The sequence below is a fragment of the Struthio camelus genome, chromosome 3, assembly GCF_040807025.1.
Source record: "Struthio camelus isolate bStrCam1 chromosome 3, bStrCam1.hap1, whole genome shotgun sequence".
Classification (NCBI taxonomy): Eukaryota; Metazoa; Chordata; class Aves; order Struthioniformes; family Struthionidae; genus Struthio; species Struthio camelus.
In genome coordinates this window covers 78,679,701-78,705,180 of record NC_090944.1, presented here as the reverse complement: position 1 = coordinate 78,705,180, position 25,480 = coordinate 78,679,701, and positions in this window count along the sequence as shown.

The window sequence follows — 25,480 nt, the reverse complement described above, 5'->3', positions numbered from 1 at the left end:
ATATGAACCTCATCCATAGACAGGGTGTTAGGGGGTGGGTGAAAGAAGCTTCCTTTGGCATTTTTCCTAGTACTCCAGGTATGAAAAGAAATTATGTCTCCTGGAAACTGCTTCCACTGGGAAAAAGCCTTTCCAAATTGGAAGGTTATTGGAACAGAAATGTGACAGGGATTTTCAGCCAGAACAAGAAATAGCCAACAAATCTGTCACTGTTCTGGTCTTGGGTAACATTTTGCTGGCATTTTGCTGGGTAAACCCCTCTTCATCCACAGGGTAAACATGGCAAGTCTCTGTTCACATACCAAGACCTCAATGCTGTATTCAGATCCACAAATACTGAGAGATGCTGTTTTGCCCAAAAGGTAGCCTACGATTCAAAAGTATTTGCCTGGGTTTTTTGGGATGACTTTGGCATGTCGGTTCAGACCTTGCTACTCCAGTTCCACATGAATAAGCTGGGGGGTAATAATAATTTCCTTGTTAGTGAAATACCTCGCAATCTCCTGATAATAAACACAGCAGAACTACGTATTACTAGCACCACCAAGGAGGTTAACCTTATATGTCCGAGATTCCAAGAACAGGCAGTAATACCACTATACTACCATTTTTCCGAAATGTGTGGCTCTGCAACTCTACTGACCTCCTCTGTTTAGAAGGGAATAACCCCAAAGAAGTAAGTGCTCTGGCAATTAAGGGAGAGTACCGTATGCCCCAGTTCACCCCATTCTGGTATCTAAAACCATCCCTGGTATCCAACCTATTTATATGGTATTCAGGTACCAAAACTCCAGGTATTTCAGATTCAGCTATTTGCAAATGATATATGCCATTATCTTCAATGGGAAGAGTCAGATTTGCGAGTCAAGTCGTGGAACAGTTTTAAAGCACTCTTCCACCTCATTCAAAAATCTAGATACAAAAGCCATCTCTCAAGGACATCACTTGAATTTGTGATATGCCCTGAAGGGCTACAGTAGGTCCAGAAATCAATGACTAGATTGAACTGTACCATAAACATGCTATTGGCTTTTTTCACCTGTGACAGCTATATTGATGATAATTTCATACTACTTAACTGCTTCAGACAATCATGGATGAGAAGATGCAATAATGTGAGACTTGTTTGTAGCAAACCTAGGAGAAAATTTCAGCATTGCAGGATATGTGGCAGGTTTTCCTCTTTGCTTATGAGTAATGCTGCAAGCCAAGTAACCCCTACAGCTATACTGTATATGTGTGTGTCAAGTAAATGGCATTGCTGGGAGCAATGGGTGGTAGCAGCAACGTGTAGAAAACAATCCCCCCTTGCACTGGGCAGTCTGTAATTTTGCATCATTTGAAAAGAGCAGAGAAAAATGGAAAAGAGTGAAGAGCAGAGCAAGAAGGAGGCCTTCCACTCACGCTATCACCTCTCAAGCCAAGCTAGTTTTCCCTCTTTCCCCAGTTGTGGAGGCACACAGTGCAGCAGGCCACTTCAAGGGAAAGCCTGTGGAAAGCTGCAGCTCCCTGGGAAGAGCCAGCAGGATCTGATTAACTGAGGGAGAAGGGTGAAAGTACAGACATCACCAGCGTTAACCTTGCACTTGTACACTTATCTCCTACATCCACTTATCAGCAGGAGATCTCTCTTGACACTGTAGAAAAGAAATTCCTGTCTGCTTTTTGACATGTGCATCCTATTAGTGTAATATGATCTTTTATCAAACAATGACAGACACTCTCCTAAACTATATTTTTAACAGGATCCGAGCAACAAGGTATTGAAGGCATATGCATGTCTGTGAAGTCTGATAGGAACAGATATGTACTTAAATACCTGTGCGATTTATCAGGCACAGTTTGAGAGGCACTTGTCTCTGTTCCACTTGTCTCTACCTGTGAGCATCCCAAACACACTGGTAAAAGTTGAGCAGGATTGCAGTAATGCCTATAGCCAACACCAGGACCAGGCTTGCAAAGGATATGATATAATAATATAATAATAATAATAAATGAAATCCTATTCATTTCTTTTTTAAAAGAAAATATGTTGCCTTCCTTAGCTCTAGCTCAGAATTTTTATTTGGGAATTTGTGAATGAAAGAGCAAATGACTCACTAGGCACTAAAATTTGAGACGTCCCCCCTACCTCAAAATGTTTCTATGGCAAAAAGCTGCATCCAGCAGCTCCTCAATCCAACATCACACACTAAACTGACAAGTGTATGGTACACACAGCAGTCACTTATTGCTCAATTTCATTTCCTTGTGGTTTCTGGTTAGCAAACAATGACCAGAAAATGCCATCCCTATTAACTCACAAAAGGTAGTGAAGCAAATTCTCTTGTTACATCTTGCTTTAAAGGCTAACTCCTGCATCCCCACACAAACCGGCTGCGCACAAGACACTTTGATCCCCAGCATGTACTCCCAACATGTGCTGAATAAAGCCAACGTTTGCTCCCACAGCAAACAAATCCTAACACGTGCCACTCCACCATCTTCATTCAGTGTTGACAGCAGTCAGTCCAGGCAGGGGCTGAGAGAGTCATTTCATTTAATATGTAGCCCTCAGCAAATGCCACCCTCTGCTTTTAGGCAGTTAAATCACCTTCATCGGGTCTGAAAATTCCTGTCAAATCCTGCAGCTTCTGACACTGGCTAATTTCAGCTTTCTGCTACAGCAGTCTCTGTGGACTGTGACAGACTTACTCTGGACCTACACAAGTGTAAGAGAGCAGAGTTTGATCCACCATGCTTTCTTCCACGAGGGCTTGGGTAGCAAGGCTCCTCCTGTGTTCCTGTGCCAGCGCACAGACCTTGCCCCTAAATCGCGCTCACAGTTTGGGGGAACTTGTGGTGTGCTGGCAGGATGAGCTCAGGCAAGTCAGGAAAAATGCAGAGAACAGGGTGCAGCAGGGAATATTTTTTAGCCTGAATCAGTTTTGTCACCCCACTGCAACCTATATCCTCAAAACTACTGGAGTGCGCTGCACATGTTGGACCAGTTAGTTAATACTTCTGTCTGACCTACGGATAAATTCATAGAGAACAGTAAAGATGCATAAATCTGTTTTTAGCTATGAGCTTCATACTACTAACTGGTCTTCCTTCTCCCCAGTGTCCCTGTGTAGACATGGGTTTTGTCACCTCCTTAGACTCCTTCCCATTGAGTTGCCAAGGAAGGCAAAGCTGGTTATCAACTATATCTTGCTACTGTACCCTTTCTGCCAGACCAGGATAGATGTACAGTGAAGGGGCTGCTGCTGTAGCAGCCGTGTTAAACCAGCAGACCCACCGTCCGGACATGCCACCCAGTGAGTGTCCAACACAGAGGAGATCTGAGTGGTTCACCACCCTTGAACTAGTATGCTCCTCTTCAGTGACACCGTTAAGCTGTTAAGCTGTTAAGTTAGATGATACTTATCTACCTATATATATATATACTATATATATACACAACCATGAGTACAATGTCAATGAAGCTGGTTATCATTTATAAGAGCAAGTGATGATACATATGTAGTATCTCTGATGTCAATGTCCAGAAATGCTAAAAGGTAAGTAATAAAAAGATGTTTGGGAATTAATATTCTCTAGGTGAAAAAATCATATAATCATATAATCTGCCAAAACTAGGTTATTGCAGCAATCCCAGTTTTCAGATCAGATAGGCTTTCTAGAAATGCTTATTTTCTAAGCCTTTGCTACAAACAGATGACAATAATTGTATGATCATAGTTATAACCCAGATGTGGTTGCTTGTGGTACTTTTCAACAGATGCAAAGGATGGTTAGAGGCATCAGTTCCATTCCAGCAGAACTGTTGAAATTAGGACTGGCTTCTTTGCAGGAATTTAGAGGGCATAAATATCCACAGGCAACAGGTATTTATTTCTGTGCCTGCGGTAAAAGTGGTAATAGTAATTACAAAGCAATACATTTCTAATTGCAATAGATCACACCTTTCAAAGCTAGACTTTGAGATTAGTTTCTCGGTCTTTAAGCATACTAAGCAGTTTTTCTAGTAAGATACAGTATGCTTTCAGCAGCATACTTAAGGAAATAAGTAGAGAATGGCTGGTGAAAACTTTTAGGCTTATATGGGAATGTATTTACTTACACACACACTCAGGCACACTCACACACACATGCACACACACAGAGTTTACATTTAACAAGTTCTGGAGTCCAAAAAAATTAATGAAGACAGTAAAGGAAAATGAGTTTAACACTTCTGCATTCTAACCAAGTATACAGGATCACTAGGATAATATCCTTTTGAAGGAAAAAGGTGTCACTTTGTTTAACGTGTTGCTCACCGTGAGGTATTGCTCACTTCAAGGTGTTGCTCACTGCACCTCCACTTCATGAGCAGGGCAAGACTCAGGATATGTTTGGCCTCCTGACACAATGGCATACAAAGAAAGAGTCACAGCTGAGGGTACTGCAGTAGCCAGTCGCCCTCAGGAGGGTTTAAGCAAGCATATTTTGCTTACAGTTACGGAAGGGTAGCAGCTTGCCGCCAGCCGGCGAGTTCAGAGCAGCAGGCGAGTGCTTACTTGCTAAGACACGGTTCCTTGCAATCTCCATGGACCCCCTAGAAAAACAGAGAAAGCTGAATCATAATTATTAAATTGTGTAAGTTACTCTAGTGTTTCGGTAAGGGTGATGATATAAGCAATCTTTTTTCAAAAACCCCAAGGGCAGTACTCTTTGAGAAGCTTTTTATTTCTTCAGTTTTATCCTACAACAGCATGCCTAATATACCTTACCAAGACCTTCATTCAGGACATCATTTAAGATTTTTCACTAAAATACTTTTCTGAATTAGAAAACAAAATCCTCCTTCTCCAGTGTTTACAACCTCCCAGTGTCCCCATTATATCACTGCTTGTTTAACCAGCTTAGCTGAGATATTTTTGTCCCCTTTTATTTTTCCCTACATTGCTTCAATCATTTTGTGCTAAAGAATCCATTGCATAGCAATACTGATCTGCCATTGATAACATCAACATGAGAACAAGGCTTCATGACAGGAAAGTTGACTTCTTGCAGCAATAATTAGCTATGGAAGAACATACCCAAACTATCAAAACCAAACAACTAAACCCAAAGTACCGTGATATGGAGTGCAGGCATAATGCCACACACTCCCCTTCTCTTCTATAGCTTGAGCTCACTTGTTAGATTATACCTCACATGTTGGGAGGTTCCTAACATATGGAGTTTTCTGGAGGGAATGAATGGTAAATCATAGATATCTGAGGTAGAGTCAGAAAATAGCTCAGCTAATAGGCCCACTGGACATGAATATACATGAACATGAATACAAAAGATCGAGGGATCTGTATCTCCCAGGAAGCACTGTCAGATATGGATTTAATGGGGGAAGAAGCAGGCAAGAGATAGTAGCAGATGCTGTTCTTTACTGTCCTGTTGGGGCCTTTCCCCTCTCCTGTCCTCCCTTTATCCCCCTGCTTATCCTAGTGCTGCTGTCTCACACTGCCCTTCATTGCTCTACACAGTTGCAGCCCCTCTTGGGCTCCTCCAGCACTAAAGAGAAGTTGAACACTACGCAATGACTCTGCAAAAGAGTATATGTCTGTGTGTACGTGTGCACACATATCCATATCTGACATTCCAAGTCTGCCCACCTTGGATCCCTGTGACACAGGGCCAACCCCTATTGCTTGACTCGAGGCAATGGGCATGTCCAGCACAGAAGAGTAAAGCTAAACCACCCCGTTCCTTATGACTACGTTTCTCTGAGAAAAGCAGTGTGTCTCAAATGATAATGTTTTTATGTTCAAGCATATGACTCTTAAAAGAAACATTGGGATTTCTATGGAAGGTACACACTTATTGCGAAAAATAAATCAAAAATTCATTTTTCCATTGGATGGAAAATTTTCACTCAGACCTGCTCTGCTTGTTGATGGCTCTCAGAAACCAGACGAGTGTTTTGGGCAGATTCCTTCAGCCTGCATATACAAGGGTTCTCTCTACCCTGCAGAGCCAAAGAGCTTCAGTACACAATGACACAGACCATATTGCCCTTCCCTTGATCTGTCCCACATCTGCTGTCCAGCAGAACTGCACGCAGAGAGCTGCAGCTTACCAAACACCACAGGGAAACTCCGTCATGGCAAAACATGTCTTTTTCACCTTACTGGATTCATCTAAAGAGTTGGGAGGCGGGGGGAAGTGGAGGAAAAGACGACACCAAAACCTTCAGCATTCTGGGTTGGAGCAGAAAAACAGCAGCCCCAATCTAGGCTGCCAGTTGTTTCAGAACCCTCCAGGAGCCTTTCTTTTCTCTGAGCATCTCCATAGCAAGTGGCAACAGCCTTCAGCATGCACAGCATGCATCATTGCCATGGGGCAGCCGCATGCCCTCTCCTTACTTCTCCTGCACTTCCTCTTGAGAAGTGGGCATTAGTCTTTCCTTACCCTCCATGGCAATTTGCAGATGTTAAATTATACCCAGGAGGGCCTATCAAATGCAAGAGAAGCCAAGTAAGAATTATAGCTCAGAAATTTATATTAAAAAAGAAAGAAACAAACAAACAGCTATAAAGGCTGCGGAATTAAAACAATGTCTTTTCCCAGGTTCATGCCGAGATCTAGGTGCATGCAACATTTCATGCAAATCAGATGTAATTTACTGTGTGATTTGTTTCTTCAATAAAAAAAGTGAGAATAGGGAGAACAATAATTTTCCTACATTTTACCTACACATTTCTCCATAAATAGAATAACTATTATAATGACTTCTTGTATATGCTGGTAGAGTAATTGCCTCTGTGTGAAACACAGAGAGATCGTTTCTGTATCATGCCCAGGACGTTTCACAGAGTTCAGTCTTAGGTGTATGTGTGCGTGTACACAAATGCACACACACACATCTGTACGATACCTACATACAGGTATACCATACAATCCATATATGTTTTCAGATGTGTGTGTGTATGTGTGTACGTGAATCCATTTTACTCTCAGTTTTCCTCTTGGCCAGAACCATCATATACCCTCAGGCAACACCGCAATGATCCAGCTCCTGGTGACAAAAATAAGGCTAGCCATGTCATGGATTTCCCAGAAGTAAAGGCTTTTCAATTGCAAATTAGATACATTTTATCAGTTGTTGCTACATAGACATCTAAGAGTTGCTGTATCAAAAATACATCCATAATTAGCAATACCTGGCAAGAAAATGTAATGGTGTTAATGTTAAGGTGCAGTGATGTTGTTAACCAAAGACATTTCAACATATACTTCTTTTCCTAGCCTTCCTAATATCTGACAATACGAGGACTGGGAAAATGGTCAGGGTTAAGAATCCTTCAGCTGAAAAAAGCTTGACAAACTGTTACTCCCTGAGGTATAAAATGGGACTATATGGCACATAAGGTATTGTCACAATGTCACCATTCAAGGAGAAACACTAAGCACTTAAAATTTTCTCAGATGCATTTTATTCAAATTACTCTGTTATTTAATTACTAAAAGTGTTATACTGGGGCTTGGGGAAGGGTAATTCCTGGGGAGACGCAGTCACGTGAATATTTTATACAAGAAATCTCATCTACAATGCTGGGAAATATGTACAAAACAGAACAGGATGCAAGGTTATAAAAAACAGAAGATTCTGTATGTAAAATGGACCAGTAAGTTTTTAGACACACACATATACACATTTGTGCATGTGCGCGCACTGCACACAAGCACATGCACAATGTATATGGGTAACAATAAATTTTTATAATGTACCTACCTAGAATGCAGAAGTAAAAAATATATTTTGATAAATTATGGTGAACTTCTGATGTTATTATATATTAAAGTATTTTATTACAAAGAATTCTGTGGTGCTCAGTTAGAAAACCAGGTTTGGGTGTGAGGTTTCAGAGGGGGAAGCTATTCTGGTAAAGTAGAACAGCTATTTTTCCAGTTGAATAGTAATGGGAGAATAATAAATTCTTGATTGCATTTTCTTGCTTTTTGACATTGTGTTTTAGATTTGTCATTTGTATACATTAATACATAATCAGCTTTGCAATAAATTCTGTTTGGGAAACCATTTCTTGACGGTCTTGATAGATTTGTATATAGAAACATAAAGGTAGACATCAATAAAACAGGCTTATTCAAGATGTAAAAATGAAGAACTTAACCAAAAATACTGTTTATAATTATATATTCAGCAAAAAAGGAGGAATTTGCATTTAAGTAAGGGATATGAGACATGCATTTAATTAAGAATCACGACTAACATTTGCTCTGAATCAAATACTGAATCAATACATTCTATTAAAAAAAAGACCATGCTCAGGCAATGCAGGAATATTGATGATTAAGGTTTCCATCTGGCAGATGGAGGATACTGGAGTATAAGAGTCAGCATCATGCCAGATCTGGAAAGGAGAACCACCGGTAGTATAAATAAAAGGCCTTACATAAGCCAGTCTCAATTCATATGACAGATCTACTCTTTCATGGTTATTTCACCTTCCCTTTAGGCTCCTCTCTCTTGTAATGGTACCTCCCAACGGCAGGGGCAGGAGTTGCCCAGGACCTTTTGAAAGCCCCATTACCTGCTGTTCTCAGCATCTGACACTAACACTTCAACCCATCCTACTCAGGGACACGAGGAACACAGAAACAGTGCTTGTGTCCTTCCAGTGATGAACATGACTTCTCCAGTCTTCCACCTATCTTGCTCTGAAAAGTGCTACAATTTGCCACCTTGTCCCAAGTGTAGCCATGCAGCTTAAGACTTGCATGATTTCAGACCTGAAGAAGTTAGGTATTCTCCTCAGTCTCCCAGAATCACAATCTTTGACTGGGCTCTCAAGAAAGACAACCCAGATAAAGTCAAGGCTTTAAGACCACCTGAGGAAGCTGCTGTTTGAAGGAAGCCTGAATGAGTAGCATATTGTGGATATGCCACTTTTAGATGACCAAAACTGTGCTCTATTTCACCCCAAACACCCAGTCCCTCAACAGGAAAATGTCCCAGTCCCTCAACAGATAAATGTCTACAGTCCCACGAAGGGCTGGAAAACTAGTAAAGTGGTCTGAGATCACAGAATCACAAAATGGTTGAGGTTGGAAGGGACCTCTGCAGATCATCTAGTCCAACCTCCCTGCTCAAGCAGGGTCACCTAGAGCATATTGCCCAGGATCACATCCAGACGGGTTCTGAATATCTCCAGCAAAGGAGACTCCACTACCTCTCTGGGCAACCTGTGCCAATGCTCTGTCACCCTCACAGTGAAGAAGTTTTTCCTCAGGTTTAGATGGAACTTCCTGTGGTTCAGTTTCTGCCCGTTGCCGCTTGTCCTGTCGCTGGGCACCACGGAGAAGAGGCTGGCCTCATCCTCTTGACACTCCCCCTCTTCAGATACTTGTACATGTTGATCAGATCGCCTCTCGGTCTTCTCTTCTCCAGGCTGAACAGGCCCAGCTCTCGCAGCCTTTCTTCAGAGGAGAGGTGCTCCAGTCCCCTCATCATCTTGGTAGCCCTCCGCTGGACTCTCTCCAGTAGCGCCATGTCTCTCTTGTGCTGGGGAGCCCACAACTGGACACAGTACTCGAGGTGAGGCCTCACCAGGGCTGAGGAGAGGGGCAGGATCACCTCCCTCCACCTGCTGGCCTAATGCACCCCAGGACACCATTGGCCTTCTTGGCCACAAGGCCACACTGCTGCCTCATGCTTAACTTGTCCACCAGCACTCCCAGGTCCCTCTCGGCAGAGCTACTTTCCAACAGGTCAACCCCCAGCCTGTACTGCTGCATGGGGCTATTCCTGCCTAGGTGCAGGACCTTGCACTTGCCTTTGTTGAACTTCAGGAGGTTCCTCTCCGCCCAGCTCTCCAGCCTGTCCAGGTCCCTCTGAATGGCAGCACAGTCTTCTGGTGTGTCAGCCACTCCTCCCAGTTCAGTATCATCAGCAAACTTGCTGAGGGTGCACTCTGTCCCTTCCTCCAGGTCATTGATGAATATATTGAACAAGACTCGACCCAGGACTGACCCCTGGGGGACACCACTAGCCACAGGCCTCCAACTTGACTCTGCGCCACTGACCACAACCCTCTGAGCTCGGCCATCCAGTCGGTTCTCAGTCCACCTCACTGTCCACTCATCTAGCCCACACTTCCTGAGTTTACTTATGAGGCTGTGATGGGAGACAGTGTCAAAAGCCTTGCGGAAGTCCAGGGAGACAACATCCACTGCTCTGCCCTCATCTACCCAGCCAGTCATCCCATCATAGAAGGCTATCAGATTGGTCAAGCATGATTTCCCTTTGGTGAATCCATGCTGACTACTCCTGATCACCTTCTTGTCCTCCACATGCTTAGTGATGACCTCCAGGAGGAGCTGTTCCATCACCTTTCCCGGGATGGAGGTGAGGCTGCGAGGCCTGTCGTTTCCTGGCTCCTCCTTTTTGCCCTTTTTGAAGACTGGTGTGACATTGGCTTTCTTCCAGGCCTCAGGCACCTCTCCTGATCTCCAGGACCTTTCAAAGGTGATGGAGAGTGGCCTAGCAATAACATCCACCAGCTCCCTCAGCACTCGCGGATACATCCCGTCAGGGCCCATGGATTTATGGATGTCAAGTTTGGACAAAAGATCTCTAACCTGATCCTCCTCCACCAAGGACGAGTCTTCCTTTCTCCAGCCTTCCTCTCTTGTCCCCAGGATCTGGAATTCCTGAGGACTGGCCTCAGCAGTGAAGACTGAAACAAAGGCAGCATTCAATAACTCTGCCTTCTCTGTATCCTTTGTCACCAGGGCACCCGCCCCATTCAGCAGCAGGCCCACATTTTCCCTAGTCTTCCTTTTGCTACTGATGTATTTGAAGAACCCCTTCTTGTTGTCCTGGACATCTCTTGCCAGATTTAATTCCAACTGGGCCTTAGCCTTCCTTGTCGCATCCCTGCACACTCTGACAACGTCCCTATATTCCTTCCAAGTGGCCTGTCCCCTTTTCCACATTCTGTAGACTTCCTTCTTCTGTTGGAGTTTTGACAGGAGTTTCTGGCTCATCCATGCAGGTCTCCTGCCCGCTTTGCTCCACTTCTTACTCAGAGGGATGCACCGATCTTGAGCCTGGAGGAGGTGATGCTTGAATATTAACCAGCTTTCTTGGACCCCTCTTCCTTCTAGGGCCCTACCCCATGAGATTCCCCTAAGTAGGTCCCTCAAGAGGCCAAAGTTAGCTCTCCTGAAGTCCAGCGTTGCCATCCTACTCATTGCCCTGCTCCCTCCTCGTAGGATCCTCAACTCCACCATCTCATGGTCACTGCAGCCAAGGCTGCCCCCAACCTTCACGTCTGCAACCAGATCTCCTCTGTTTGCTAGTACAAGGTCTAGCATTGCACCCCTCCTTGTTGGCGTCTCCACCACCTGGGTCAAGAAATTATCATCAGTGCTCTGCAGGAACCTCTTTGATTGTTTGTACCTAGCTGTGCTGTCTTCCCAACAGATGTCAGGGTGGTTGAAGTCTCCCATGTGAACCAGGGCCTGTGATCGTGAGGCTACTTCCAGCTGTCTGTAGAAGGCCTCATCGACAACTTCCTCCTGATCAGCTGGCCTGTAGTAAACCCCCACAACAGGGTCGCCCATGTTAGCCTGCCCTCTAATCCTTCCTTACCCATAGGCTCTCAACTTGCTCTTCATCCACCCCGAGGCAGAGCTCCACACATTCTAGGTGCTCCCTCACATAAAGAGCAACTCCACCACCTCGCCTGCCTGGCCTGTCTTTCCTAAAAAGCACGTAGCCATCCATGACAGCATTCCAGTCATGTGAGCTATCCCACCATGTCTCTGTCACTGCAATGAGATCATGGCCCTGCGACCGCACACAGATCTCTAACTCTTCCTGCTTATTCCCCATGCTGCACGCATTGGTATACAGGCATTTCAGAGAGCCAGTCAAGCATGCAAGCTTCCCAGGAGAGGTGCAAGAGGATCCTCCATAGCCATGTTTCATGCTGTCTCCCCTGGCTGTATGCACCCGCTGGAGGCATCCTGACTTGAGAGGTGTTTTACTGACTCCCCTGCCACTATACCACTCCCCTTCCCCCATCTTGCCTAGTGTAAAGCCCTCCTTACCACGCTGGCCAATCTGTTGGCAAAGATGCACGTGCCCCGCTTGGTAATGTGGATCCCATTGCTCCCCATCAGCTGTTGATCTTCAAACAGGGTCCCATGGTCATAGAAACCAAAGCCCTGTTGCCTACACCTGTAGCCCCACCTAGCTAGAACTTCCCAGGAGAAGTTAAGTCAAGGCCCCCCACAGTAGTCCTCGCCTAGATCTCCCTTCCTGCTAGCAGCAAGCACCGTTTAGATCCACAATGTCAGATCAATTGGCTTCTCACTTCAGGAGTTCACAGCTGCCAGAATAGTACACAGGGACAATAAACCTGCCTGGCACCACTCTGCACAAGGCAGATCAGTATTCCTCTTTCCTGTCTTCTTAGGCCTCAAAACTTCCTCGGTTTTAAGAGCAGAGCAGGGGATATCACACTGCTTTGTTTCTGAGGCAAACCACCAGAGTGTAAGGCAGCTCCCCCTTTACTGCATTTCTCTGCCAACTACCTGGCATATTATCAGTCAGAGCTGGACAAGCCTTTCACGGCCAGTAACTGAGTCAGCTTTTCTCCTAGTCACCCTTTTTGCAAACAGATGAAGATTTTCTTGAATGCCCTTGCTATTTAAAATTTTTCACCAAATCATTTTATATATGCAGCCCCTTGCAGAGACTTCGTTGCATTTGTTAAAAATTCAGAATTGCAGCTTGTAGTGGCATATACTATGTACTACATTTCTGTAGCTCAGTTGGAGAAGCATGACAGAGAATTGTATTAACTTTGACAAGGGCCAAATCAAAATTTGCTTTCTGCCAATATGTGACAGTGTGAGTTGAAAATTCACCACTTTGTTGGAACATTTATGCCAGTAAATTGGTTTGCAGGACTATTGCTGGTTTTCAGATGCTCTGGTAATGAGGAACTTATTAAACATCTAGACTGATTTATAGGAAGCACAACCAGAACAGGTGCTTGCTAACAGAATATGAACAGGAATGTTTTATACCATATTTGAACAGACCACAGTATAGATGACCAGATACCTCAGTCCATCTCTCTCAACACAGATGATTTTCTTATAAAGCAGTTTCTAGGTCTCAAGCCGAAATCTCTGTTTTCTGAAGAAAAAAAAAAAGGTACATCCATTTTGGGGCTGCAATAGCTGGTACACTTTTTTACGATAGCTACAATGCAAGTACATATTCAGAGGCATTTTTTCAACACTCCCGGAGAAGTAGTAAACAACTTCTTTACTGCCTGATAATGCAGAGATACTTACCTTCATCAAAATAAATCTTAAGCAGGTTTCAGTACTCCTCCAAAATGAAAGGTTCAGGGACTGGGACAGGAAGACCTTGGAAGGGAATGATACTTCATTGATTTACTTGGGTAACTATTTTCCTGGCAGTACTTAGCATAGGTGCAAAACACCTATTATGTGCTGACTGTAATTTTTTATAGCCCTCATTTAAAATGATGAAGTGATTATTCCATGCTTGGTAGGGCTTTTGTATGTTTTGTAAGACACACCTCTGCTTCCAAAGGCTGCACAAGGCCTGCAAGCATTCAGTCACTCAGATTTCCTGCTGTCTTTCAAACTGACTGGGTTTGAGGTTTTATCTCAGTATACCCAAAAAAGCACACCTTTCCCATTGATGTCCCTACATAAATCTGTCCCTATTCCACCCTTTACTTATCTAATAAGTAGTAATAATATATCCCCTATAATATAGCCACTATAGAACAAATTCCTCCATTTTCCTTCCCATTGTGGGTACAGAGGGTACAGGTCCTGCTTACTCTTCTTACAAATAAAAACTGAAAAGGGATGCAGGAAGCAACCAATCTATAGCAACCACTAAAAAGCATCTTCCTTCTGGACAATGTCTTGAGAAAGTGGAAGGCCTTCCATTTTCCAGAATGGAATTTTTTCCAGAAACATTAGCATATATCTGAGGCAAAAAAAAGTCTTGGAAGACACCAATTTTAATTCATGGAGGCCTGCTAAACTTATTTCAAAAATGTGGATCCCTCTGTCCCAAATGCTACTGTCACTGTCTTTGACTGAAAAAGTAGGATTTGTGTAGATGCCTTTCACATGGATATCCCTCTCTGACTGCCACCCCTGCCTCCCTGTTTAGTCAATGGAAAGCCATAAGGCCATCAAGAGAACAAATTTTTAACCTACTCTGAAGTTCTACTTCAGGATGAGATGAATCTCCCTGTGAGCTCTTTCCATTGGCATGAAAGGAGCCCAGTATGACTAGATCAGGTGTTGTCACCTACTGCAGGTCAGGGTAGCCCAGCCTGCGGGTACCTCAGATCTTGTCACAGGGACAAGAGGCAAACAGGAGGTGGTTTTCACCTCTCATGATTTTGAAGCTTCCCCAAGTCAGTATTGGAAAGATATTGTTGTATAAGGAAGGTAGACAAATGACAAATGACAAATAAAGGGATACAAATAAAGATCTCTCTCCTGTAACAAAGGGTCCATCACAGCCACCTGCAGTACACAGCTGAAGTCCAAGTTCAACATCTGAGGCATAAAATCATTTCCTCTTAGAGTCAGATGACTTTGTATAGATAGTTACAAGTTCATCAGCACAAGAATGTCATCCTCATCTTCATCACCAGTGAGAGCTGTGCCCTCCTCGCCGTCAGCTGTTCAGGCTGTGAGCTTTGTCCCACAGGCCCTCTGGGTGGACCTCATCAAATTTCAAATTTCAGTGGTCATTTTGCACTCCCTCTCTTTCTAGTTTTGACCAGTAATTCCATCCCAAAGCTGAGAAAGTTTTTAAACAAAGCTGATGTGTCTCCAATAAAAAAGTTCTTGAAGAGGTCATGCATTAGCTCTAATTAAATCAGCATTGGTTCTATAAGCAAATGTGTTTCTCTGTCTGCTTTCTTGGAAACAGAAGAAAAGAAGCTGAATGAAGAAAACCAACATATGGGTTAAACATTTAGGTGCAAAATGACAGTAAGAATACAACTAGGATCTCCACAGCCAACCAAAGTCCACTTATGGTGAGATCAGTGAAAATACAAGACAGCTAGTACTGGGAAAGGTGAGATGAAGTAAGTATTTACATTGCAAATGTTATACAGAAAGATAAAACACTTGATTAACTAATTCTGGCAGCCTGGCACACTACAAAAGAAAAATTAGCATATATCCTACAACCCTCAGCAATTACGGTGTACTTAAAATCTGGATTTTTTTTATACTGGAAATGCAAAAAAATAAATTTGAGAGTGGAATCATGAATAACAAAAAGATAGAATTATTAGCAAGCCGGGGAAAAGAGAATTAGCTGGTGGATACCATCACTACATGCTCAAATGCTAGGTCATTGAAACTATAGCTGATGGCACGAGGTTGGAGCTGGTGCTGTGGATAAATGTTAAGTACTAATGTAGGAAGAAGTTATTCTACAGAATCACTTCACACCTCTGTTAAATCGTAAGTCTATCAAGATTATCCAGCTTTTGTATAGAGAGGGATGCCCCACCTCTGAATCCCCAGCCTTGCTCCCTGGAAAAAGGTCTTGGGGGCCAGCACAGATGCATTTCATGGTGCTGCAGAGGTAAGAGACAATTATGCATGAAGTACAGGTGTGTTGCCACTTACATATCCTTTCAGCCCGCTCAACTATGTGACAAGTTTGAAACCTTGCCTGCCTGCTCTTTTAGGAGAGGTGAAAGAGAGCCAAACCTCTACTTGCTCCCCAGGAAGCGATGGTGCTCAGTATGATATTTTTCAGATCTGGAAGTCATCTGTTCCTCCTGCAGTGACGATCTGCCCTTGTGCAATTAAGGAGTTAATACTTACCATATGGTTGATTACAGCAATTATTACAAATACAATGTCTAGTAAAGGCAAAAGTATGGTAAAATATTTAGACTTAATTATGATATTCATAGCTCAAATTACTTTTCACTTATCCTACATGAAAGATGAAAAATTCCTTCTGAACTGGAGCAAGTTTAAACTTCCTCTGCCTTCCCCCAAGGGAGAGGTCCTGCAGCTTTGTAAGGAACAAGAGGATATGCCTAGGAATTCCCAAAAACTGACACTGCGTGAGGCACCCATGTTTTATTTTAGTCCATGCACAACCTTTTCTTTTTGCAGGTAACTTTCCTTCCATCCTCTAGCTGGCCACCACTGTGCTTTCACATAGTGGTGTTAGAAAGGCAATGAGGAGACAGGAAAAACTGCTCAGCTCGCTTAAGCCCTGTGTCAATTCACGCATTTAAACCTAGTTCCTCACAACAGCATCACTCAAGAGGGTCTCTCTGGATTTTCTTGTAACGGTGAGCATGATCCAGAGCTCCAAAGAGCAGTCCCATCTTTCACTACTTGAAGAGCTCCTCCTTCTCCTTTGCTTACTTAAACATACGCATTTGGCACAAGTCAGTTTTAATATACAAATAGCTGTCTCATTTTAGAGGTTTGTAACACATACTTGCACATAAAATATTAGCTGCAGTGGAAAAGGGGAGTTTTGTGTTGCTGCATTTGTCACAGTGCTCAAAATTCAAGCTGTATCGATTTGCTTAATTCATTTTTTTGTAGTGCTATTTTCATTAGCTAGTCCTGGGGAGTTTGCTATGCGATATCTATTAAGTACACACTCATACACACACACGCATACACACACACATACACACTCAGTCAGAGCAGGAAAGGACAGATTTCATTAAAGTGCACCACAGATGGGAAGGAATCCAAGTCACTTCCAATACATTATGTTAGCTGAACCAGAGGTTTTCCTTTGAGTTAACGCAGTTGATGGTTAAAGTTTTTTTTCCTATGGCCTGAGTTACATGCTCCACTGTGTGCCCCATGATCACACTGTCTGCTAGCTGGGATATATTTGTGTTATGTGGCTTAAACTTGGGCATGAAAATTGTTTTGGGAAAATACATGATAAGATCACTTGGTCTGTTCTGCTTTATGAAAGTAGAGGTCTGCTCTACTATATGAAAGTGTTTTTTATGTCGCCTCTTGTTTTATTCACTATAACAACTCAGTAAGAAACTGTACAGTTAATTATGGACCTGAATATGAATGGATGCTCTTCACATAACCCGAAGCCACCAAAGATAAGGTAGGAATGGCTTCTGCATTGTTTTGTCATCCTGGGAACATGTGCAGGCACATGGCACGTTGTAAGAATGAAAATAACCTCATTCAAAAATAACATTTCTTGGTACAAACTGTTCCACTCCAAGATACCTAGCAGGCTCCAGAACCCATTTCTAGGGTGGGTACCAGGCACTCTCACCTGCCAAAAGCAGCACCAGCAGCTTGCAAACAGCCTGGTCTTCTACAGCAGTAGCAGAAAAAACTGAACTGAGGGCAATCACCTCCAGCCCACCCCGCAGCCTACCTGGGCAGCAGTAATTCCCCCTCAAGAGAAGAGGAAGCAGACACAGATGCTGGTTTCAGTGGCGGAAGAGCAGTAGTAAGAGATATTGGGAGCATTGGATGCAGCTGTGGCTCAATGTCCTGCTCCTATTGTCATTTCTTTCTCCTGCAAGCCCTACTTCTGAGACCAGTGAGTCAAAGCTAAAGCACCCCTCCAGAGCTGCTTATGTCTCTCATGCCTTTAAATCTCACAAGGGAAAAAAGCACTCATTTCAGGCGGAATTTCAAATTACAACAATACACATAGGCAGATGGGAGCCATCCTCTCTTGCAAAGTAAATTTCCAGCAGCAGCCAGTGCTACTTAATTCACCCGTCTGAATGAAGTAATGACACTGTCCAGAGAGAAGTTTGGCAGATACTTGTTCCATGTAACAAATCGCACACCTCTGAGACTCCCTTGGTGCCATGGCAGGGCACCATATAAACTGCAGAAATTGCAGCAAAGCCTCCAGGAGAGCAGGTGGGAGGGAGCAGCCCAGGGCTCCATGCAAATATTTCTCTTTTTCCCCATCCTTAGTGCCATACCATTTCTAGCATGGCATTTCTGCACAGGCAGGGGCTACCTTCTACATTCATTGCCTGCCTGGGGACTTCTTTGATTGCTGCCAAAAACTAGCCCTCTCACACTGCCCCAGCCGCCCTGCTCAGCCCCCCAGCAGCAGCGCAAGAGCTCCTAGCTAGACCATCACAGGAAAAGCAGTCCATAACGTAACCCTAAATTTTCAGGTGAAGAAATGCATACAACCTTTAAATAAATTGTCTGATGAAATTGTTTTCATTATGTATGCAGTTCTGCCTAGATATGGCTGGCTCTATGAATTTACTGCGCTGTGCAAGGTACTTCCATGCTGTAGTAGTATCTACCTCAGGATGTTCCTCTTGATGTGAAAATAAACAAGGAGAGTGAGCTGACTGATAGGGCTTTCAAGTAAGTAATTTTTTTTATCAAAATGTGGTTCCATATTTCTTTTTCAAAGGATTTCAGTGACCTCAAGTGAGTACTTCACTAAATCAAGAAAGGTGCAAGGACTAACTCATGAGATTTTCAAATGTTGCTCAGGCACAAAAAGTAAAGAAATGCCTATATCTGCATGCATGATCCATGTTCCTATGGATGAGGACAGTACATGTAATTTCTGTCAGTATAAAATGATAACATTTTCCAGCAAGTCACAGACAGTAGTCTTTGAGATTTTAGGTTTGCTGTATATGTATTAAAAATAAGTACAGTAGATTCATAACACTCACTAGGAAATGCAGACTTTTTACTCATTCAGTATTTTGAAAGACTCTTCATTCTTATAAAATCAGAATTCTCCTAAGGCACTTTTTAGACCATTCACACTTATCTGAGGCTGGAGCCTTGCAAAATTGCTACAGGGCAGAGAAGGAATGAAGATGCATAGGCTTCCTAACAGCCTAGATTCTGAATTACATCACCGTTCCATAAATATATTCATTTTATTCATGTTCATTCCTGAAAGAATTTACTGCACCAAGGATGTCATCTTGACTATGCATCTTAGAATTGATCATTTCCCCAATTAAGCTGTTCGGGCCTCAGACTTAAAGAGCTGTCACAGCTGCTGCAAGCTGATTTATCTCCTGATGACGGGCAGAGCTCCTGACCAAAAATTATTAATGACATAGCTTCTTTTTTTGAAATAACCTTAACCTGAGTATATATCTTTTTAGTCGCATTAATATCTGAACATGTACCCCAGTTCTTAACCAGGTGCTAAATGGGTATAAAATACTAAACCCTAGTTTTTTAATACAGAGTCTTTCAAATGAAGAATAAGAGATTAATCCAGCCCGTTTCTGTGCTAGGCTGAACAGTCACTGCTGCTGTTACATGGGAAATCAGGGCTCAGAATAGCGCTTTGCTTTACTTTTTCTCTGCTCTGCAGATGAATCTCTCACAACAGCACCCTGGAGCTCCTTTTTGTCAGACTTGACTTCTACAGCTTTGTCAGGGGCAAAGGACTTCCCCCAGCAGAAGAAGGAGCAAAGATGAAATGTGACAAGTGTCCGTTCATAAGTTCAGGCCAGTTATTTCAATTTTTAAGTTCCCATTATAGTCTAATACCATCCTTGCTGAAGTCAAAGAGGAATTCTGCCATAGGCATTAGCAGGACAAGAAACAGACCCTTCATCAGCATGGTTTTGTGATCAGCATCCAGCAGCTGGGGCCCATTGCACTGCCCTGACCAACAGAATTTTATTACATTTAATTGCTCAGCAAAATTTAATGAAAAATAAAATCAAGAGACATCATTTATCAGTGATAATGTGTATATGGAATGGCTTATGTCTGTACAAAGCCTAGGACAGTAGGATTCTGATCTGGCTGAATTTCCTTGTCCTGTCAAAGCATAAAAGGACAGCAGTGCAAACCCAAATCAAATTTCCACTGATCTGAATGGTCCTACAATCATTTGGACCTTAAAAATCTGCCCCCCCCCCAAATACCAATGAGTGTGAGATAATTCACAGTCAGTGGATAGTTCTTCCATGTTCCAGATAAATGTCAAAACTTCCACTTAAACTTTTTTTTAATTAGTTTTAAAATTTATCCAAATGTTTCAAAGTTTTAAATAGCTAACTGTCTTTCTTATTATTCAGACCTCTTATTATTCATTTCAAAAGGTCCTCCGACACCTATCAAATCTGATAGACTGAGCATGATTTCTCTTCAGTGAGTGTAAATCTTACACCACTTCCCATATGATATTACTTTCTACATGTCTGATGGTTCTGGAAACAAGTAATCAAATTAATAGGACTGTTTAACTTTCTTTCATATCTTAGCTGCCACCATAAATTTCAACTGTCAGAAGATGATAAAATGTTAGTTTTGCTTTATTTGGAGGAGATATTCATTATCACAACTTTTGCCTTATTAAATCTAGAGTTTTATTTCCTGGGTAAGACTCTCTGATTCACACTGACAATGATTTCAATAACCACTCCAAGCCTTTGCTATTTACATTTGGTTTTGTGAACAGGTCATATTCTTAGTATTAAAAGTTTATGATGATTTAATAGGGAGATTGTAAATATAATCTACCTGAGTCTGAAAACTTCAGTGATTAAAAAAATACAACTAGAACTGCAATACACCATCTCAGTAATATCATTCCTGAGAACACATCAAAAATGTCTTCTGCTTACTGTGCTGGCTTCTCTCTGCCTATAGCAACAGATTCAGTATGTCATTATTCATCTGCAAAATGTTTAATAGTCTCATCCCAGGACATCAAAGGGATTGCATTACTTTTCAGGAACAAGTTTTGCTGTCACCCGCTCAATGGAAAAAGCACAGAGAACTGCTGGTTCAGGACTGAGGAACTGAGGATATGACCACGCAACGCAAAAATCATCAATTACTGCAACTTGATGAGTTTTCACTCCTCAGCTGAGGTGTGGTAACAGCCTGTGTGCATGCCCTGAGCTCATCCCAGTTGCAAACAAAAACTCTAATTTAAATGGCCATGAATCACACCACTTGTTCCCCACTGCCCATTCCAAGTGAAAGACAGATTTTCAATGTGGCTTTCACCAATAAAAAGCTCTTTCCACGTTTCAGTAAAATTTTATGTAAAGAGCTTTCCCTTGTCTCCCCTCCAGCATCCCTGAAGAGAAAAGCAAAAGAGAAAGCGTGTGACAGTTTTTATCCACATTGCTTGACACAACTGAGTAGAAGACAATTGAATACCGTGATGGTGTGTGTGACATGCACAGTAGCATGAACAGAATAGTATCTCACCAGTTTTAGGCAAATATCTTGAAACACACAAAGTAGTAATGTAATAATAATTGTAAAAGTAATAATTGTAAAGTAGTAATTGTAATGATGACTCTATGTAGTGCCTAAATAGATCAAAGCTCACTACTCAGAGCTGAAAACTGCTTGAACTATTCTGCATTCAATCATAATAAACTGTTTGCAGAAAAGATTATCGGTCTTGTGACATGAAAGTTTGGTATTTGCAACTTAAAATTATATTGGACTTTTCTACAGCTTTATGATATTGCAAATTCAGGCTTGGTTGGCTATCCATTATCATCTTACTTCTTTTAGAATTACTACTTCCCAGGTTTCTTCTTCCTCTTGAAGATATGTGATTCAGATTATTTTCCCTCAGATTTATTATCCTGCAGTTTTCTGGGATGAATCTCCATTTCTATAAAAACCCCTGCCTACCTTTATAATCTCTTTAGGTCTCTTTTTATTATCTCATTTTCTCTCTAGTCCTCCTAATTCAATATCCTCTGAATTTTGTAATCATGCTCTTCTCACTTTTTTCTTTTAGATCATTAATGATGGTATTTAATACAATCTCTACTTATACCATTCCTAAAGTACTACATGATCATAATAATGCTTAGCTTTTAGAAAGCACAATTTATCCATAACTCACAAAGCATTTCATATGTCAAGCAAATGCTGTTACCCCACATTACAACTGAAGATAGTAGAAGCACATGGTGCAGGCATTCACAAAAGCTGTTTTTATCCACAATCAAGGGAGAGAGATACAAACTTCTGCAGGGTGTGGTATGGAGTGGCTAAATAAGCCTTTCATTTTGGACTGCCCTTTTGGACTGCAGGGGAACCTGCAGCCCCAAAAGAGGGAGTCAAAAAGACCAACAAATACCCCTGGAGAAGTAATATTGACAAAACGGAGGTAGGACACAAACCAAGCTCAGCTGACCCTTCACCACAGGGACCAGACTTAAGATCTGTGTCTCTGCTTAGTACACTGGCAGATTTTTTAACCTTCTTTTAGCTAATTTTCGATCTATGTTGGGAAATTTACATATGGACCAGAAGGAATTAATTCTCCAGTTGAGTTGTGGGTAATACAATATTGAACACAGCTAGACTGGTGGTTCCCAGATTTTGGAGCTGTGGACCATTGCCAACCCTCAGTATTTTTCCAAGATGAAAAAACTGAAATGCTTACTACTTGATTTTCAGTAAAAAGCCCTATAACGGTGATGCAAAAGTCCCTGATTAATATGGGTCCACAGAGAATTTAGAGTGGCTTCCTGAATAACCAGTGGCCCATTGATCAGAGCCTTGGAAGCACTGACAGAAGCGGACAGCTTTTGTGACCCACTCAATTTTCAGGGAGTTTCAGAGAAATCCCAACCCCACTCAGTGGTCCCAAGACTCATATCATCTATTTCAGAGGTAACTTTAGATTGATCAACCCTTCCAAGTTCTTTTTTTCTAGGCTGTTGTTTTGCCAGTGAAAATGTTAAGCCTCTGTGGCAAACCAATCCTTCTGCCAGTACGTGCCACATAGCACAGCAATTTTAGATATGGCATTTTGTGGATGAAAAATGGATAGGGAGAAGGAAAAAGGCAGAAAAAGAGGCATCATCCTGCCTTCCCACGGCAGTCCCTGATAGGCGATTCAGGAAAGCTCCGCAGCCCTGGGCAGGCACTTCCCACACCTATCAGGATCAGCACTTGGCAGAGAAAGTCAGCTTTGACTCCAACCTCTATCATAGAAATTGAGGAGGAGAGGTCAAAAATGTATCTCTGTATAGATCACATTGCTAGGTTTCTCTGGCACGTATTCATTAATTTCTTACCTGACCATTTCTTTTATTGACCAGGGAATAAACTGCATTTACTCTTTCCTATGAAATTTACGGGCCACTGGGCATCTTCAACCTTCTTTAAAATCTGAATGATCCTGAAGCATTACAGAGCTCCCTGATTGCAACCATGTGAATGTTAGCTGCAGTTCAGGAGCAACTCCTTGGTCTAGCTACCAATATAGACAGAAATGTCTGCTACTGCCTTGTAAACATGTGTTTTTCCGCCTTCCTCTGCTGCCCTTACCAGGTGCAGCAGCACCACGGGCTTTCGGTCCTCCCGATGCTTTGCGCAGGGCTCAGAAGTGCTGCCCTGCGATCCCTCCCTGCCACCGTCCCTTGAGGTATCTGAGACCACAGGTGAGAGGGATTTGCTGATCTATGAACTAGTACCACCATTTCAAAACAACCTTTCATTTTGAGTGCTGGATTTTTTCAGAGGTACCACATGCCTGCAAACCCCACTGAGATTTGGCCAGGCTGACCACTTCCGAAAAGGTCTTATGAGAGGCAACCAGAACCACAGACAGCCAAAACCAAGAAAGCCTTTTCTGAAAGCCACAGCCTAGCAGTTCTTTTTCCAAACACTGTGTTTCACTCTTAATTTCAGGACACCATCACAGCCAGGAAAACAATATATAGAAAGATTAATTTGTTTGAATCAGAAGTATCCCCTGGTGGTCAATGCCTATTTGATATCTTTTTCACATAATGTGGAACAAAAAGTAGGACAAAATTTCCAATAGCTCACCTAATTAAAAAAAAAAATGAATGAGGTCTGAAATTGCAATGGTTACTTTCTGCTGCTATTCCACCTTTTGGACATATCCTTTGGATTAGTATTAAGCTATTACTGTCTACCTGGTGTTAGGGGCATTGTGGCTAGCAGCAGTGATGTATTATGGAGGTTTTTCATAAGTGGAAGGAGGTTTGCCCCATTTTCCTGGCCAAATTTCACTCCAAGTAATTATATTCTGAATGCCTGAAGTCACAGAGTCACAGAATCACAAAATGGTTGAGGTTGGAAGGGACCTCTGGAGATCATCTAGTCCAACCTCCCTGCTCAAGCAGGGTCACCTAGAGCATATTGCCCAGGATCACATCCAGACGGGTTCTGAATATCTCCAGCAAAGGAGACTCCACTACCTCTCTGGGCAACCTGTGCCAATGCTCTGTCACCCTCACAGTGAAGAAGTTTTTCCTCAGGTTTAGATGGAACTTCCTGTGGTTCAGTTTCTGCCCGTTGCCACTTGTCCTGTCGCTGGGCACCACGGAGAAGAGGCTGGCCTCATCCTCTTGACACTCCCCCTCTTCAGATACTTGTACATGTTGATCAGATCGCCTCTCGGTCTTCTCTTCTCCAGGCTGAACAGGCCCAGCTCTCGCAGCCTTTCTTCAGAGGAGAGGTGCTCCAGTCCCCTCATCATCTTGGTAGCCCTCCGCTGGACTCTCTCCAGTAGCGCCATGTCTCTCTTGTGCTGGGGAGCCCACAACTGGACACAGTACTCGAGGTGAGGCCTCACCAGGGCTGAGGAGAGGGGCAGGATCACCTCCCTCCACCTGCTGGCAACACTCTGCCTAACGCACCCCAGGACACCATTGGCCTTCTTGGCCACAAGGCCACACTGCTGCCTCATGCTTAACTTGTTGTCCACCAGCACTCCCAGGTCCTTCTCGGCAGAGCTACTTTCCAACAGGTCAACCCCCAGCCTGTACTGCTGCATGGGGTTATTCCTGCCTAGGTGCAGGACCTTGCACTTGCCTTTGTTGAACTTCAGGAGGTTCCTCTCCGCCCAGCTCTCCAGCCTGTCCAGGTCCCTCTGAATGGCAGCACAGTCTTCTGGTGTGTCAGCCACTCCTCCCAGTTCAGTATCATCAGCAAACTTGCTGAGGGTGCACTCTGTCCCTTCCTCCAGGTCATTGATGAATATATTGAACAAGACTCGACCCAGGACTGACCCCTGGGGGACACCACTAGCCACAGGCCTCCAACTTGACTCTGCGCCACTGACCACAACCCTCTGAGCTCGGCCATCCAGTCGGTTCTCAGTCCACCTCACTGTCCACTCATCTAGCCCACACTTCCTGAGTTTACTTATGAGGCTGTGATGGGAGACAGTGTCAAAAGCCTTGCGGAAGTCCAGGGAGACAACATCCACTGCTCTGCCCTCATCTACCCAGCCAGTCATCCCATCATAGAAGGCTATCAGATTGGTCAAGCATGATTTCCCTTTGGTGAATCCATGCTGACTACTCCTGATCACCTTCTTGTCCTCCACATGCTTAGTGATGACCTCCAGGAGGAGCTGTTCCATCACCTTTCCCGGGATGGAGGTGAGGCTGCGAGGCCTGTCGTT